Source organism: Mustelus asterias, chromosome 26, assembly GCF_964213995.1.
Source record: "Mustelus asterias chromosome 26, sMusAst1.hap1.1, whole genome shotgun sequence".
NCBI classification, from domain to species: Eukaryota; Metazoa; Chordata; class Chondrichthyes; order Carcharhiniformes; family Triakidae; genus Mustelus; species Mustelus asterias.
Genome location: NC_135826.1, coordinates 21,985,428 through 22,001,590, shown reverse-complemented (window position 1 = coordinate 22,001,590; position 16,163 = coordinate 21,985,428). Strand labels below are relative to the sequence as shown.

General features: G+C 44.0%; 1 protein-coding gene across 1 annotated transcript in view; it reads left to right on the top strand.

Moving 5' to 3' along the window:
* The first annotated feature begins 1,660 nt into the window (after positions 1-1,660).
* The window catches only part of LOC144479506 (interleukin-6 receptor subunit beta-like), a 96,276-nt gene continuing 81,773 nt past the window's right edge, over positions 1,661-16,163 (top strand). Inside the window, exon 1 of the mRNA XM_078198238.1 lies at positions 1,661-1,701. The gene's annotated coding sequence lies outside the window, so the exon portion shown is untranslated. The remainder of the gene's footprint in view (positions 1,702-16,163) is intronic.

Here is a 16,163-nt window from a genome sequence, read left to right as displayed (position 1 = left end):
TGTTTATTAGTCCAGGTCTCTGGATTGCTAGTCCAGTCACAGAATTGTTATGCTACTACACTATACGGCCCTCCCTGCATCAAAACAAAAACATGGCTACTGGAAATCTTTGATAAAAACAGAAAATGCAGGAAACACTCAGCAGATCAGGCAGCACCTGTGGAGAGAGAAACAGTATAATTGACCAGGTTTTAGCTGTGGTAATTAATGACAGTGAAACTGTTAAGGTTCACCATTATTGCTACACAAGGGTGAAACCGACAGCAACTTCTGGAATCTACGTATGCACAGAACAACGTGGAGATCTAGAAGCTGGTGTGGGTGATTCTACACCCCTCCTTGTTAGAATGTAACCAGTGACAACATTGTATTTGTTGTAATGTGGCCAATGGTAACAAGCTGTAAGGGTCAGCTGACCCACTAAACCATGTGACCAATGACAGAATGATGCGATGATCAGTATAAATTAGGACATGCTGGGAGTTGTGGTGAATTTGGGAAGGCCCAGGGTGTGGTCTCAAATTTGGAGTAATGAAGTTTTGTTGATTTATAAGTTGGAGTAAGTTTTGTTATTTTTTATTGTCTACACTGGAAGAGTTCCTTCTGGATCAACACTCCTGAGCATGTGCTGTTGAAGTGTCCCCAGAAAAGAATTCTTAAAACATGTTGCTCTTGTTAGTCTTGTTGTAAATATCTTTCAAAAGGCAACTGACGCCTTTTTGAATGAGGGACAACTGTATTTTGTTTATAGTATATTCAATTTATTATTGCCAAATCCCACTATTGGCCCTGAAAAGCTTGTGAAATGCCAAAATTCTCCACTGTGATAAAAAATTCCACATATATTTAAAATAGTTTTCAACATTTCTTGCATCTACCCTTTAGCTTCTATCCAAATTCAATCATTATCATTCATTTTGCTATCTGAAAATTTAAGGATAAAATGCTGTCAGATGCCTCAAGATCCCCTTTACTCAGTGTACTGTTTAAACTGCCAATAGGCAAGGGGAAATCCTAGGCAAAACGAAAATCAGTAGATCTTTGCGGATTAGAGTTATCGCTGGGAGGTGTTTGGGGGTATGGCACAGTGGTTAGCACTGCTGCCTCACAGTGCCAGGGACCCAGCTGCGATTCCCTGCTTGGGTCACTCTCTGTGCGGAGTCTACACATTCTTGCCATGTCTGCATGGGTTTCCTCCAGGTGCTCCACCTTCCTCCCACAGTCTGAAAGATGTGCTGGTTAGGTGCATTGGCCATGCTAAATTCTCCCTCAGTGTACCCGAACAGGTGCCAGAGTGTGGTGATTTTCTCAGTAACTTCATTGCAGTGTTAATGTAAGCCTACTTGTGACACAAAAAAATAAACTTTAAACTTTAGCTGAGAATGTTTGATAGTGACCATGGTGTGCATTCTGGGAGCTGTCGCTAGTCCCTCCTGCCTGTTCATTTAGCCAAGTAAATGGGAAGCTCAATGAACCCAAGCTTCTCACAGAAGAGCCAAATTCCAGTGGAAATTATCTCCCAGAAGGAAAAAAACTGTAAAACAGGGAAGTAAGAATATGGTCCAAACTAGCCTTGTATACTTTAAAATGGAACACCAGTAAAATGGGGAAATTATAATATTGGCCCAAACTGTTCCTCCCTTCTCTCTCTCTCCAGCAGTCCCTCAAAACGAGGAGGACACTCGCCAAGGACCCCATAACGTGAGTTAAGACGGTTCTGCAGAAACCTCAGTTGCCCCCAATGGTTCAAGATCAAGGAAGGGGGGGAAATGGTTATAGAATCCCTACAGTGCAGAGGGAAGCCCATCGAGTCTGCACCAACTCTCTGACAGAGTGTCTTACTCACGCCCTCTCCGGACAGCACGGTAGCACTGTGGTTAGCATTGCTGCTTCACAGCTCCAGGGACCTGGGTTCGATTCCTGGCTTGGGTCACTGTCTGTGTGGAGTTTGCACATTCTCCTCGTGTCTGTGTGGGTTTCCTCCGGGTGCTCCAGTTTCCTCCCACAGTCCAAAGATGTGCGGGCTAGGTTTATTGGCTATTCTAAATTGCCCCTTAGTGTCCCGGGATGCATAGGTTAGGGAGGTTAGTGGGTAAATATGTAGGGATATGTGGATAGGGCCTGGGTGGGATTGTGGTTGGTGCAGACTCGATGGGCCGAATGGCCTCTTTCTGCACTGTAGGATTCTATGATTCTACATGGGGAGCTTGCTGTGCACTCTCCAGATTGTAACAGCCGCTACTTTCTGAAACAAGATCTTCCACAAATGAAAATCAGCCCCTTAAAGGACTATCGAGCCAGTTCAGCAGTTACCCCAGCCTAGATGTGAGCCTTCAAGCAGAGCAGATCCAGTGGTGGTGAAACAGTGTGTAACAGCAGACAGCATCAATCCACCCCGTACACAACGTTCTTGTAAACTGATTGGTGACTAAACGCTGTGGGTGTCACCGTTTCTCAATCTCTCATTGGCTTTTTGTGTTGTCAATCATGCACACAACACCATCCAGAGAATATAAAATTTCCACGAACTGAAGTTGCTGGAATAATATTCCCAAATGTTAATCAGAAGCACGTCGTATTTTTACAATACAACAAGTAAAGGCTGTTGCATTACTGACTGCAGTTGAAGGTAAGTCGCTATTACTTTAAATTGCCCCATTGATGCTTTTAATGAGCCTTGCCATGTATTCCGGTTGGACATGTTTCAACGCGGTAACTTTTTTTTAAAGTACCATACTTAAAGAACAGGTTCGAATCCTCATCCTAAATTAGTGCATTGTGCATGTTCTGTTCCGTGTTAGCCTTCAAAATAACACGCTGAATATGAAACAGCTTGCAGTATTTTACAGAAGACCAGTGGGGATTGAAATTGATAAAATTGGAGAGGTGGACATTTACTTTCAGGGGCTTAGGTTGGAGGTGAATCAGGTCCAATATGTCAATTTCTTCGATGCTTTCTGCATCTGTAATTTGCAGAAATATGTTGGGAGTTAAATCTCTCACTCTCTTGGAGTAACGCTGTAGAAGTGTTGTATTTCGACAAAGATGTGCAGGTTAGGTAAAATGCGTTTTCTTTTAAGATCATTAATGGAGTGATGGAGGCTGCAGTTTCAAGTCCCATTCCAGGAATTGGACGCATAACTTAAAGCTGGCGCTCCAATGGGGGATTGCTGTAAAGTTATAAAAGTACTGAGGGAGGGAGAGCAGTGGCACTGTCAACTGTGCTGGCTTTCCAAGGAAAAGTTAAACCGAGTCCCAGTCTACTCTTGTCAGAGTTCCCACAGCACCACTAGGAGCAGGGGAATTACCCCTGACCTTGATTAACATTTATCAACATCACATTAACAGACTACCTGGCCATTGTTACATTGCTGTCTATGGGAGCTTGCTGTGTACAAATTGAATCATGGAATATCTTCAGTGCAGAAGGAGGCCATTTGGCCCATCGAACCTGCACCGATAACAATCCCACCCAGGCCCTATCCCTGTAATCCCCCATATCTGTCCTGCTAATCCCCCTGACATTGGGGGGAATTTTCCCATCCCACCCACCATGGGAATCGTAGCGGGCATTGGGGTGAACCATGCAAAGGTCCATTGACCTCGGGTGGGATTTTCTGGTTTTGGGGCACGTGTGGCTGGAAAATTCCACCCCAAGGATCAATTTAGCATGGCCAATCCACCTAGCCCACACATCTTTGGAGTGTGGGAGGAAACCAGAGCACCTGGAGGAAACCCACGCAGACAAGGAAAGATTGTGCAAACTCCTCACTGACCCAAGCCAGGCATTGAACCCAGGTCCCTGGCACTGTGAGGCAGCAATGCTAACCACTGTGCCACCTTGTCACCTATTGGCTGCCACATTTCCTACATTGCAACAATGATTGCACTTTGAAAGCTCTTCACTCGCTGCGAAACACTTTGGAACTTGCTGTGGCGTTGCACCATTGCAAGGCTTTTTGTCTTTGGGGTTGAAGGATATTCAGGATATTTTCTTAAACAGTTCTGAAGATACCCCCCCACAACCCGAACCAGTTGGAAATATCACACTATCTAATTGCACTGTTTGATATTTGTGAATCATGTTTAATGTGTCAGAGTAAAATTGCAAGAGTAATCAGCACACTGTGGTTTGTAGAATTGTGAATTGTTATTTGGCAATGTCAGAAAAAATAATTAAAACTAAACTAAAATTGTTCTGAAATAAATGGAATTCTTATTGCCTTTCTCATGGGTGGCATTGATGCTGAGTGGAAAAAAATCCGATTTTAATTTAAAATCATTGAAAATATAGAGAATATTGGATACACTGAACAGGTTAAGAGCTTAGATTAAGAATTTGCATGATCATTTCCTGTTACGAATATATAGAGCCCCATTGCTCATCTAGAAAGAGTGCAGAAAAGATTTACCAGGATGCTATTGGGATTTGATGGTTTGAGTTATAAGGACAGGCTGGATAGACTGGCACTTAGGTGGCTTAGGGGTGATCTTGTAGAGGTCTATAAAATAATGAGGGGCATAGATCAGCTACATAGTCAACATCCTTTCCCAAAGGTAGGGGAATCTAAAACTAGAGGGCATAGGTTTAAGGGGAGAAATACAAAAGGGTCCAGAGGGGCAATTGTTTCAGAGGGTGGTGAGTATCTGGAGGTAGTAGAGGCGGGTACAATTTTGTCTTTTAAAAAAACATTTAGACAGTTACTTGGGTAAGATGGGTATAGAGGAAGATGGGCCAAATGCCCATTGGAACTAGCTTAGTGGGTAATAAAAAGGGTGCATGGACAAGTTGGGCCAAAGGGCCTGATTCCATGCTGTAAACCTCTATGACTCTGTAACTCTGTCAAGAATCTATCTGTCTCTGTCTTAAAAATATTAAAGGCTGTGATTTTCAGACCTCTTTGTGACGGGACCCACCTCAGGAAATTTAAAGACCCATCAAAGTCCATTGGTTTTCAGTGAGACTGGATGATCCCAGTGTAGGGCGGGCCTGGAAAAACCCATCTCATGACTCTGTTTTGCCTTTTGAGGCAACCCCATTGAAAGAAAAAAATCTCCACATCTGCCTTAAATAGACAAACCCTTATTTTTAAACAGTGACCCCCTAGTTCTAGATTCTGTCCCACAAGAGGAAAGGTCCGCTCCACATCTACACTACCAAGACCCCTCAGGATCTTGTATGTTTCAATCAAGTCGCCTCTTACTCTTGTATGGCAGATAACCTGAATCTGAGGGGAGTGGGGATCTGCAAATTAGCGTCACAAATAGGCTTACATGAACACTGCAGTGAAGTTACTGTGAAAATCCCTGAGTCGCCACACTCCGGCGCCAGTTCGGGTGCACTGAGGGCGAATTTACCATGGCCAATGCACCTAACATGCAGCGTGGGAGGAAACCAGAGTACCTGGAGGAAACCCACGCAGACATGGGGAGAACATACAAACTCCGCCCAGACAGTGACCCAAGCCAGGAATGGAACCTGGGTCCCTAGCACTGAGGCAGCAATGCTAACCATTGTGCCCCTGGTCCTATGAAGAGTGCCTTATCTCCCAGAGCTTTATGTTGAAGTAGTTTTCTATTCTTTCTGGAAGATTTGTGAGAATTGACACTTAGGCTGTCAGGAAGTGAACAGCTGCTTTCATGGGCTAAGTGCAGAGGTGAGACATTCAGATTATAAGGGTCTTGTTTTCAATCATTGGAATACACTAAGTGAGTCGGTCTCCGGCAAGTTTCAGTGGACAGGAAGGATGGTCTGAGTGGACCTGTGGGTGGCACGGTAGCACAGTGGTTAGCACTGCTGCCTCACAGCGCCAGGGAGCCGGGTTTAATTCCAGCCTCGGGTCACTGGCAGTGTGAAGTTACATGTTCTCCCTGGGTCTGCGTGGGTTTCCTTCGGGTGCTCCGGTTTCCTCCCAAATTCCAAAGGTTCGATTGATTGGCCATGTTAAATTGCCACATAGTGTCAGGTGGGATTAGCTGGGTAAATACGTGGGTTTATGGGGATAGGGCCTAGGTGGGATTGTTGTCAATAGGCCAAATGGCTTCTTTCTGTACTGCAGGGATTCTATGAAATAGCAAATAAAATGCCTGCTCTCACTTGCTGATCAGTGACTGCTGCTGTAAGTGTGCATTTGTGGATATCATGTGAATGCTGGATCACCCTGAACTTTGGCACTCCCAACCATTGAACAATCTGCTGTACTTGCTGCCTGTGCCCCCACAAGAGGGGCAGCCACTTGAAATAAGGTGTGAGAAGCTGCTCGTGCTCATTGACCTATAACAAAACAATAAACAAATTGTAGATAAACTTGTGCAGACAAAATTGACATCCTGGCTTTCTAATCACTTCACCCCTCCCTATAGGGCATAGGTTTAAGGGGAGAGATACAAAAGTGTCCAGAGGGACAATTTTTTCACACAGGTGGTGAGTGTCTGGAACGAGCTGCCAGAGGCAGGTATAATTTTGTCTTTTAAAATGCATTTAGACCATTACATGGGGAAGATTAGTATAGAGTAATTTGGGACTAGCTTAATGGTTAAAAACTGGGTGGCATGGACAAGTTGGGCCAAAAGACCTGTTTCCATGCTGTAAACCTCTGACTCTATTGCTGTATTCTCCCTCAGGCTTATAACCCATGAAATATTTGTTTTGCAAATTCTGCCCTGTTGATCATCCCTAATTACAATCACTCCACCATTCCCTAAGCTTGGGAATTCCCTCCCTATGTCTCTCCATCACTCTTCCCCTCTTTCCTCAAAGTCACTCCTTAAAATCTGACTTGTTGACAACTTGGTTAACATTGCTGCCTGACAGCTCCAGGGATCCGGGTTCAATTCTGGCCTCGGGTCACAGTCTGTGTAGAGCTTGCATGTTCTCTCCATATCTGCGTGGGTTTCCTTCCACGTTCCAATGATGTTCAGGTTCGGTTGATTGGCTATGTTAAATTGCCCCTTAGCATGCCATTACGTATAGGGGATTAGCGGGGGTAAATACACGAGAAGATGAGGCCTCGGTAAGATGCTCTGGGGCGGCATGGTGGCACAGTGGTTTGCATTGCTGCCTCTCAGCACCAGGGACTCGGGTTTGATTCCCAGCTTGGGTCACTGACTGCGTGGAGTCTGCATATTCTCCCCTTGTCTGTGTGGGTTTCCTCCGGGTGTTCCAATTTCCTCCCACAGTCCGAAAGACGTGCTGCTTAGATGCATTGACCATGCTAAATTCTCCCTCTGTGTACCCAAACAGGTGCTGGAGTGTGGCAACTAGGGGATTTTCACAGTAACTTCATTGCAGTGTTAATGTAAACCTACTTGTGACACTAATAAAGAAACTGAAACTCTGCCAGAGAGTCAGTGCTGACTCAATGGGTCGAATAGCCTCCTTTGGCACTGTAGGATTTAACTTTCGGTCATCTGTCCTAATATGTCCTTATCTGGCTTGGTGCCTAATTTTTAGTGCTCCTGTGAAGTTCCTGGTATGTTCTATTGAATTAAAGATTCTATATATAGCAAGCAGTTGTTGTTTCACTTGGGTTTAAATGAGTGGCACACTCCCCTTGCACTGTATTTCCTTCTGAATGGCGAGAGATGAGTGGGCACATTCAGCTATTCCTTTTAGGATGAGAGACTGGGAAATATCACTATACAATTCAAGCAAGCATAAAACTATCACTATTTCACTCTGTGGCAGGTGACTTTGCTGTTTACAAATGCTTTTTTGTTGTAAATTTGACTGTTTTTGTAAGGGGATTGTCCACACAGTAAAATATATGGTGAATCTAAACTCAGTACAATGCAATTGCAATGAGTTAAACTTGGATGACATGAAATTCCTGCCATGGCAAAATCATCAACCATTCCCATCGGCAGAATAGTGAACCCTACGGAACAATGCCCCTCATAAGATTAAATTCCGCACAGGAAACTCTGGATTAGTCGAATTCATCTACGCTTATCATATGATTGATGTGGAATTTGCTATCCCAAAGTGCGGTGGATGCTGGGACAGTGAGTAAAATGAAGGAGGAGTTAGACAGCTTTTTAATTGGTAATGGGTCGAAGGGTTATGTGGAGAAGGCAGGAAAATGGGGATGAGGAGCATATCACCTGTGATCGAATGGCAGAGTAGACTCGATGGGCCAAATGGCCTAATTCTGCTCCTATATCTTATGAACTTATGATTGCACCAACCAATCAGAGTGGAGTCAGATCATGCAATGCTGGGAAAGTCAGCATCCTTTAACATTGAGATCTCCCTGTGAAAGAATCTGACAAACCTGTGAGAAGGTGTTGCCAATCGGAGAGAAGGGGAATTTGATACAGCAAGTGGAAAACCATGGCGTGCAGCTGAAAGTGAACATCATGAAGGGTTGGGAGATTCCAGCATTACAGAACACAAGGCGAACATCTTGGAACAGTTCAACATACTCATCTCATTCTCTCCAGCAAGGAAGCAGATGAAGACAGTCACCCATCCAGATGTTGAAGAACCTCTGTTATTGTAGTTCTAAGCAGCCTGAGCAGAGGCCGTTCCCATCTATAGACCAGTACTGTAAGAAAGGGGAGTTTCCCTGTCAAAGAAGCTGGGCCACATAGGAATTCACCTGCAGCAACGGATTCAAGACCAGCCACGGAATTGTTTTGTGTGGTAATTGGTGAGGGTGCAGCAGTCACAGCAGCAATGACAGATGATTGATTCCAAGTAGTCTCACCCATGTCTTGAATGAGTATGCACCATGAAGCACTTTTAACTCGGGTGAAACCAAGTTGTAATACTGTATTTTGCCAGATGGCTCTTTGCTGTCTAAAGTTGAAGCAAGTAATGATGGAAAACCGAGCAAGGCAAGTCTCTCTGCTGTGGTCTGTGCCAATCTGGATGGCATCTTGTGATCGGAAAGTTCAAGAAGTTACATCGCTTTGCGAATGACGAGGCTAATGAATCAGTCTGGATGATCTCCAATATTTTGAGGCATGGACAAAACATATCAGCGAAAGAAAAGGAATATTGTCGTCATTACGGACAACTGCCCCACACACCTCGACATTGCAGGCCTCAAGAGTGGCAAGCTGATATTTTTGCTTCCAACACCATGCAGAAACTCCAGTCAATGGATCGGAAAACCCACTGTCAACGCCAACTGATCTCTCCGGTTATCAAGGCCATTGATAAGATAAGTACAATCCAGCTGTTCTAGAGGCCATGATGATGAAGGCATGGAAAATGGTGCTGGAAGCCATTATTGCCAACTGCCTCCACCAGAGTTCAGAAAGATCATGACTGTATAAGACGTCAAGAATGGAGGAAGAGCAGGGTGACGCCAACCAACCCAATGAGGCACTTTTCGCTTGCCTGCAGGAGGCTGGCATGGAAATTGCCGCAGAGAAAAGTATGGAAACTTGTACAGAGGTGGACAATGCCATATACTGATGGATGATGCAATCATTGATGTAGTGCATTCTTTAACCAAAGAGCCCAGGGAGACCTATGAAGCTGAAGAGTCCAATGAATGCCTGCCTGTTTCCTTAGCTGATGCTGCTAAGGCCAGAGAGGTGTTCCAAGATTTGGCATTGCTACACAAACATCAAAGACATGATTATACAGTGTGTGTTAAAGACAGCACACTGTAGATAAGGAGAATCAGGTTTGTGAAATTATGTAAATTGCTGTGAGCAGAATTGCACAAACTCCATTTTTTAGTGCCATTTCAATAGACTTGTAAGACTTTTTTTTGTATGCACATAAAATGAAAAGAATAAAAGATTTATTTTTGAATGGTATTAAGGTGGGGAGCCTCACCCACCAGCCACACCGCAGATCAGGAAATCATGGGAGCACCATCTACAATGTCACAAGCTTCTGTATTTTCCTGACCTTGTGCTAATAGTGGTCAAGGTTCCCCACTTACGGTGCATTCGAAAAATTGGCATATTTGCAAACACTTTTTTATCTGGGAACAAGATTTGTCTCCATTCACAATGCAGTCTATCTTGATGTTGTTTATTACTCTTTTGTCCCCTTTGTGGAGTGGATGCTGACATCACTTGTTTCTGCCAATGAATTTGAGGCAGTATGGGGACTTGTCTTTTTAATTTAGAGGTGCTTCAAAACTCGAGTGCCCCAAATACACCAGGATTACTTACCCGGCAAAATGTAGTGAGTGACGGATGGGTATACAATACAAATGGATTATTTGTCTTTTCAATCCCAGTTACTTACAGCAGTGGGAATTACCAAATGGTCTCCATTCTGGCCAGGATTTGTGGTGTCATGATATATAGCTTTCACTACTTGTTGCCTCAGTTCCATGCCCTAAAACTGTTCCCTCGTTTCAGATGTAAAGAACACATTTGAGCAGATGTACCACTGAGCGACAGGTGAGCCTTGAATGTGAATGCTAATGAATAATGGATCAGGTCACATACATCAGACAAACTAATGTTTTATCTGATACTAACGAATTTTTGTGCAAGTGTTGTTGCAAGTTTGTATTTAGTATGAGGTTTAGATAAAAGAGAACAATTAGCACAGAACGCCCCTCGAGGGCATTTTATTACAAGACAAAATAAGTTATTCTAACCTTGTGTAGGTAAATGGTTGAAGTATTCAATTATTTCTCCCCCCCAGGCTAGAGCTTTGCAAGCTGGGCATTTCCATTGAAAGTTTGGGTGCATTTTCTTGCTTCAGGACTTTTCCTTCACAACAGATGGAAAATTGTGCACTTGCAGATTCCTGATGGGCATTCCAGGCAAGGATATTAAGCCTTTCTTTGTGTTCGTTGTTTGTGCTTTTATTAAGATCAGCAAACTTTTTCCACACTTTCTGCCAAAAGGAGTTTGTTGCAGTGCATCATTTATATGTTCCACACGACTGCCACTGTGTGGTGGTAGAGAATGGGAATGGAGGTTGGGAATCCTCAAATTGGGTTCCCTCGCCTCTTTTCCATCCTGCTGATGTGGGTTTTCCCTGCATCAGAATGGCAAAATCCAGTCCTTACTGTTATGTATTGAATGGCGGAGCAGGCTCAAAGGGCCAAATGATCTCCTATTTTCTCTTTCTTGTTCCACACTTTCTACATAGTGGTTAGCACTGCTGCCTCACAGCGCCAGGAGCCTAGGTTCAATTCCGGGCTTGAGTCACTGTCTGCACGTTCTCCCCGTGTCTGTGTTGGTTTCCTCCGGGTGCTCCGGTTTCCTCCCAGTCTGAAAGATATGCTGGTTAAGTGCATTGGCCATGCTAAATTCTCCCTCAGTGTACCCGAACAAGCGCCAGTGTTATGACTAGGGGATTTTCACAGTAGCTTAGCTGAAATGTTAATGTAAGCCTATTTATGACACTAATAAATAAACTTTAAATTTAAAGTTTACAAATTGGAAATTGTGGAAGATGTTTTTCAGTGTGTATACCCAATATCACAGCTTGCATTCAACACCAGTCAAGCATTGTTTACAGTTGTCCACAGGGTTGCAAAAAGTTTCTCAAGTGTTCAGTATCTTTGGAAATTAACTGAAAGTGCCGTGTATATTGGACAGGACCTCCTGCTTACCTTCTACCATTTTATAGATGGAATTGAAAAGGCCTGAAATAATGTAAGTTAAAGGATAGAATCCCTACAGTGCAGAAGGAGGCCATTTGACCCATCAAGTCTGCACCAACCACAATCCCACCCAGCCCAATCCCCACAACCCCATGCATTTAACCTAGCTAGTCCCCCAGACACTAAGGGGCAATTTAGCATGGCCAATCCACCTAACGCACACATCTTTGGATGTGGGGATGAGACAGGAAAGTAGAGTTAGAAGATCAGCCATAATCATGCTGAATGAAGGAACAGGCTCGTGATCTATTCCTCATCCTAGTTCTTATATTCTTATGATCAGCTGTGCCACATCCAGAGTGACACGCAATACATCCACCAGAAACCAGCGAAATTATTGAAATGGCATACAATTGAGGGAAATACATCATCCACTGTTATTTTCTGCTGTTTGAACCATAGCAGTAATTTTTTAAAGACTGTTTGTTCGTTCATGAGATGCCAAAACATTGAATGTATTCAAGAGGCGGCTAGATATAGCACTTGGGGTGAATGGGGAGAAAGCAGGATTAGGCTATTGAGTTAGATGATCAGCCATGATCGTAATGAATGGCAGAGCAGGCTCAAAGGGCCAAATGGCCTCCTCCTGCTCCTATCTTCTATGTTTCTATGTCTGAGGTGTGAGCATCGCTGGCTGAGCCAACATTTATTGCCCATTCCTAATTGCCCTTGAACTGAGTGGCTTGCTAGGCCATTTCAGAGTCAACCAGATTGCTGTGGATCTGGAGTCACATGTAGCCAGACCAGAAAAAGGTGGCAGATTTCCTTCACTAAAGGACACGGTGAACCAGATGGGTTTTTAACAACAATTGTTTCATCATTAGACTTTTAATTCCACATTCTTACTGAATTATCATTTCACCATCTGCAGTGGTGGGATTCGAACCCAGGTCCCCAGAGCATTACCATGGGTCTCTGGATTACTAGTGCAGTGACAATACCACTATGCCACTGCCTCCCCATAATGTGTATTGCCACAGAAGGCTGTGGAGGCCAGGTCATTGAGTGTATTTAAGACAGAGATAGATACGTTCTTGATTTCAAGGGGATCAAAGTTTATGGGGAGAAGGCAGGAGAATGGAGTTGAGAAACTTATCAGCCATGATCGAATGGCAGAGCGGACTCGATGGGCTGAATGACCTAACTCTGCTCCTGTATCTTATGGGTAATGGACACAAGGGCTGCTAGTTCGCTTCCTGACATCCATCGTTGCTCTGAGGCATTTAACAACAGCTTGCATTCATGTACATCTTTAATTAACTGGCAGAGAAGCAAATGCAGCCTAAAGTAGATATCAAGCTAAAGTAGGAATTGTGGAAGGATTAAAGGTAGCAAGATTGCTTGGGGGAGGGGGGGGGAGGGGGGGGGGGGGGAGGTGTGGAGTTTTGTGAGGGAGTTCCACAGCAATTTCAGGAGCACAGGGTGGGGTGAAAGGAGGAGGAATGTACAAAAGTTGGAAGCGCAGAGTTCCTGAAGAGCTTTGGAAGTGGTGGCGATTACAGAGATAGGGATGGGAGTGAAGCAATACAGGGATTTAAAATTAGGATGGGAATTTTAAATTTGCGGTGTGGGGAATCAGGAGCTAATATAAGTAAGTTACAACACAGGTGATGGCTGATTGGGACTTCTATGCTGGTTAGAATGCGGTAGAAAAATTTAAAATCGGTTGAAGTCTACAGGATTGGAAAGCATTCAATAGCTCAGACTGAAGGTGACAAAAACAGGAATAAAGGTTTCAGCAGAAGATGGGCTGAGTTGGGATGGAGGTGTGGTGATTGCTATGGCAATACTCATTGATCTTTGTGATCAAGAGGATATTACCTTGTAATAATAAAGACAGATTGCAGTTCCGTGCCTATGTATCAGGAATGAGATACAAAGTCAAACACTTGAGCCTTGAGTGAACACAGTGTAACATCATAGCTTAACACTTGATGTTACAAGAACAGCACGTTAGTTAGATGAGTTCAAATTTATGTATCCTCTCTCTCTAGTATCGATTACAAAGTCTCAAATTTTTTACATCTTCCAAAATACATTCTTTCACATGATCTTGATGCATTTGATCAGTCATGATGTTCCAGGCTCATTAAATATCTTACCACCCGAAACCTGTTTGTGTCTGTGCTTATAACTCTCTACTAGAAACGGATTACTGCAAAGAAGTGTACCGACAACTCAACAACGAGGAACACTACAGACAGTTACCTGCAGATCCGACCAAAGAACACACCCGTCAACTCAACACTCTGATCAAGACCTTTGATCCGGACCTTCAGAACACCCTCCGTGCTCTCATCCCACGTACTCCCAGCGTTGGAGATCTCTACTGCCTCCCGAAGATACACAAGGCAAACACACCCGGCCGTCCCATCGTATCGGGCAATGGGACCCTGTGCGAGAACCTTCCACATCACTTCTATGGCTGCCCAGCATTCAGTTTCTAGTAGAGAGGTTTTTTTTTTAGCTTTGCTGTAGATTATTTAGTTCCCAGGCATTCAGAGAAAGTGATAAAGCGAGGCCTAAATGTAAACACCTGTAACTGCCCTCGACAGCAGGCTGTTTCTGACCTCAGTCCTGGGACTGTAAAATTCTGCGGGATTTTAACCTTTGGATCATAATATGATACAGATCCTTATTAAAAACTGATCCTCCCGAGTTTGCTTTTTCACAAGAACATGGATCAGAAGATCAGCTTTGTGTAGCGCACCAGATTTTCAGAGATGGAATCTTGGTGAGGACTGAACTTCTGACTTCTCAGTACTTAACTGGAGAAATATTACAGCTTGTCCAAAACCGGATTTTGGATAGGCAGCCTTGACAACACTGAGGCAATGGAGAGGAGAGAGCTAGTGAGGAGATAGAGCATTAGCATATATGTGGAAGCTGACCCCATGGGTGGGATTTTACAGCTGCTCTCGCCCCAAGACTGGAAAATCCTGCACAAGGTCAATGGACCCTTTGCATGGCCTGCTCCTGCCCACTAAGATTCCCGTGGCAGGTGTGTCAGGAATTAATGGACAGCAGTGGTTAGCACTGCTGCCTCACAGCGCCAGGGACCTGAGTTCAATTCCAGCCTCGGATCACTGTCTGTGTGGAGTCTCCCTGTGTCTGCACGAGTTTCCTCCGGGTGCTCCTACAGTCCAAAGATGTGTGGGTTAGGTTGATTGGCCATGATGAGTTGCCCCTTAGTGTCAGGGGGATTAGGAGGGTAAATACATGGAGTTACAGGGATAGGACCTGGTGGGATTGTCAGTAGAGCTTGATGGGCCAAATGGCCTCCTGCTGCATTGTAGATTATATGATTAACCAGACAATGCACAGTGAGTATTCAAAAAAACTACGCTTTTATTGTTTGTGCACAAGGATAGAGATAGAGGATCTGCTGAACTGGTGCGGCAACAATAATCTCTCCCCCATGTCAACAAAACGAAGGAGATTGTCATCAACTTCAGGAAGCGTAAAGGAGAACATGCCCCTGTCTACATCAACGGGGAAGAAGTAGAAAGGATCGAGAGCTTCAAGTTTTTAGGTGTCCAAATCACCAACAACCTGTCCTGGTCCCCCCCAAGCCAACACTATAGTTAAGAAAGCCCACCTGCGCCTCTACTTTCTCAGAAGACTAAGTAAATCTGGCATGTCAGATACAACTCTCCAACTTTTACAGATGCACCATAGAAAGCATTCTTTCTGGTTATATCACAGCTTGGTCTGGCTGCTGCTCTGCCCAAGACCCCAAGATACTACAAAAGGTCATGAATGTAGCCCAATCCATCACGCAAACCAGTCTCCCATCTATTGACTGTCTACACTTCCTGCTGCCTCGGCAAAGCAGCCAGCATAATTAAGTACCCCACACACCCCGGATATTCTCTCTTTTACCTTCTTCCGTCGGGGAAAAAGATACAAAAGTCTGAGGTCACGTACCAACTCAAGAACAGTTCTTCCCTGCTGCCATCAGACTTTTGGATGGACTTACCTTGCATTAAGTTGATCTTTCTCTACACCCTAGCTATGACTGTAACATTACATTCTGCACTCTCTCGTTTCCTTCTCTATGAACTTTGTATAGCACACAAGAAACCATACTTTTCACTATGTTAATCCATGTGACAATAATAAATCAAATCAGGAAAACAAACACAGTGGATCTCACTATGATGATCTGACCAGATTCCATAAAACAGTTTCAATTATAGCAATTTACAGCCAATACACGCCAGTTAAAATAGCATGACAGTTTGGTGTGCATTTTTAACCAATACAATTCCGCATCTTTTTAATCCTTAGTTTGTATATAATTTAGACAAATGCGAGGTGATGCATTTTGGTAGATTGAACCAGGGCAGGACTTACTCAGTTAATGGTAGGGCATTGGGGAGAGTTACAGAACAAAGAGATCTAGGGGTACATGTTCATAGCTCCTTGAAAGTGGAGTCACAGGTGGACAGAGTGGTGAAGAAGGCATTCAGCATGCTTGGTTTCATTGGTCAGAACATTGAATACAGGAGTTGGAATGTCTTGTTGAAGTTGTACAAGACATTGGTAAGGTCACATTTGGAATACTGTGTG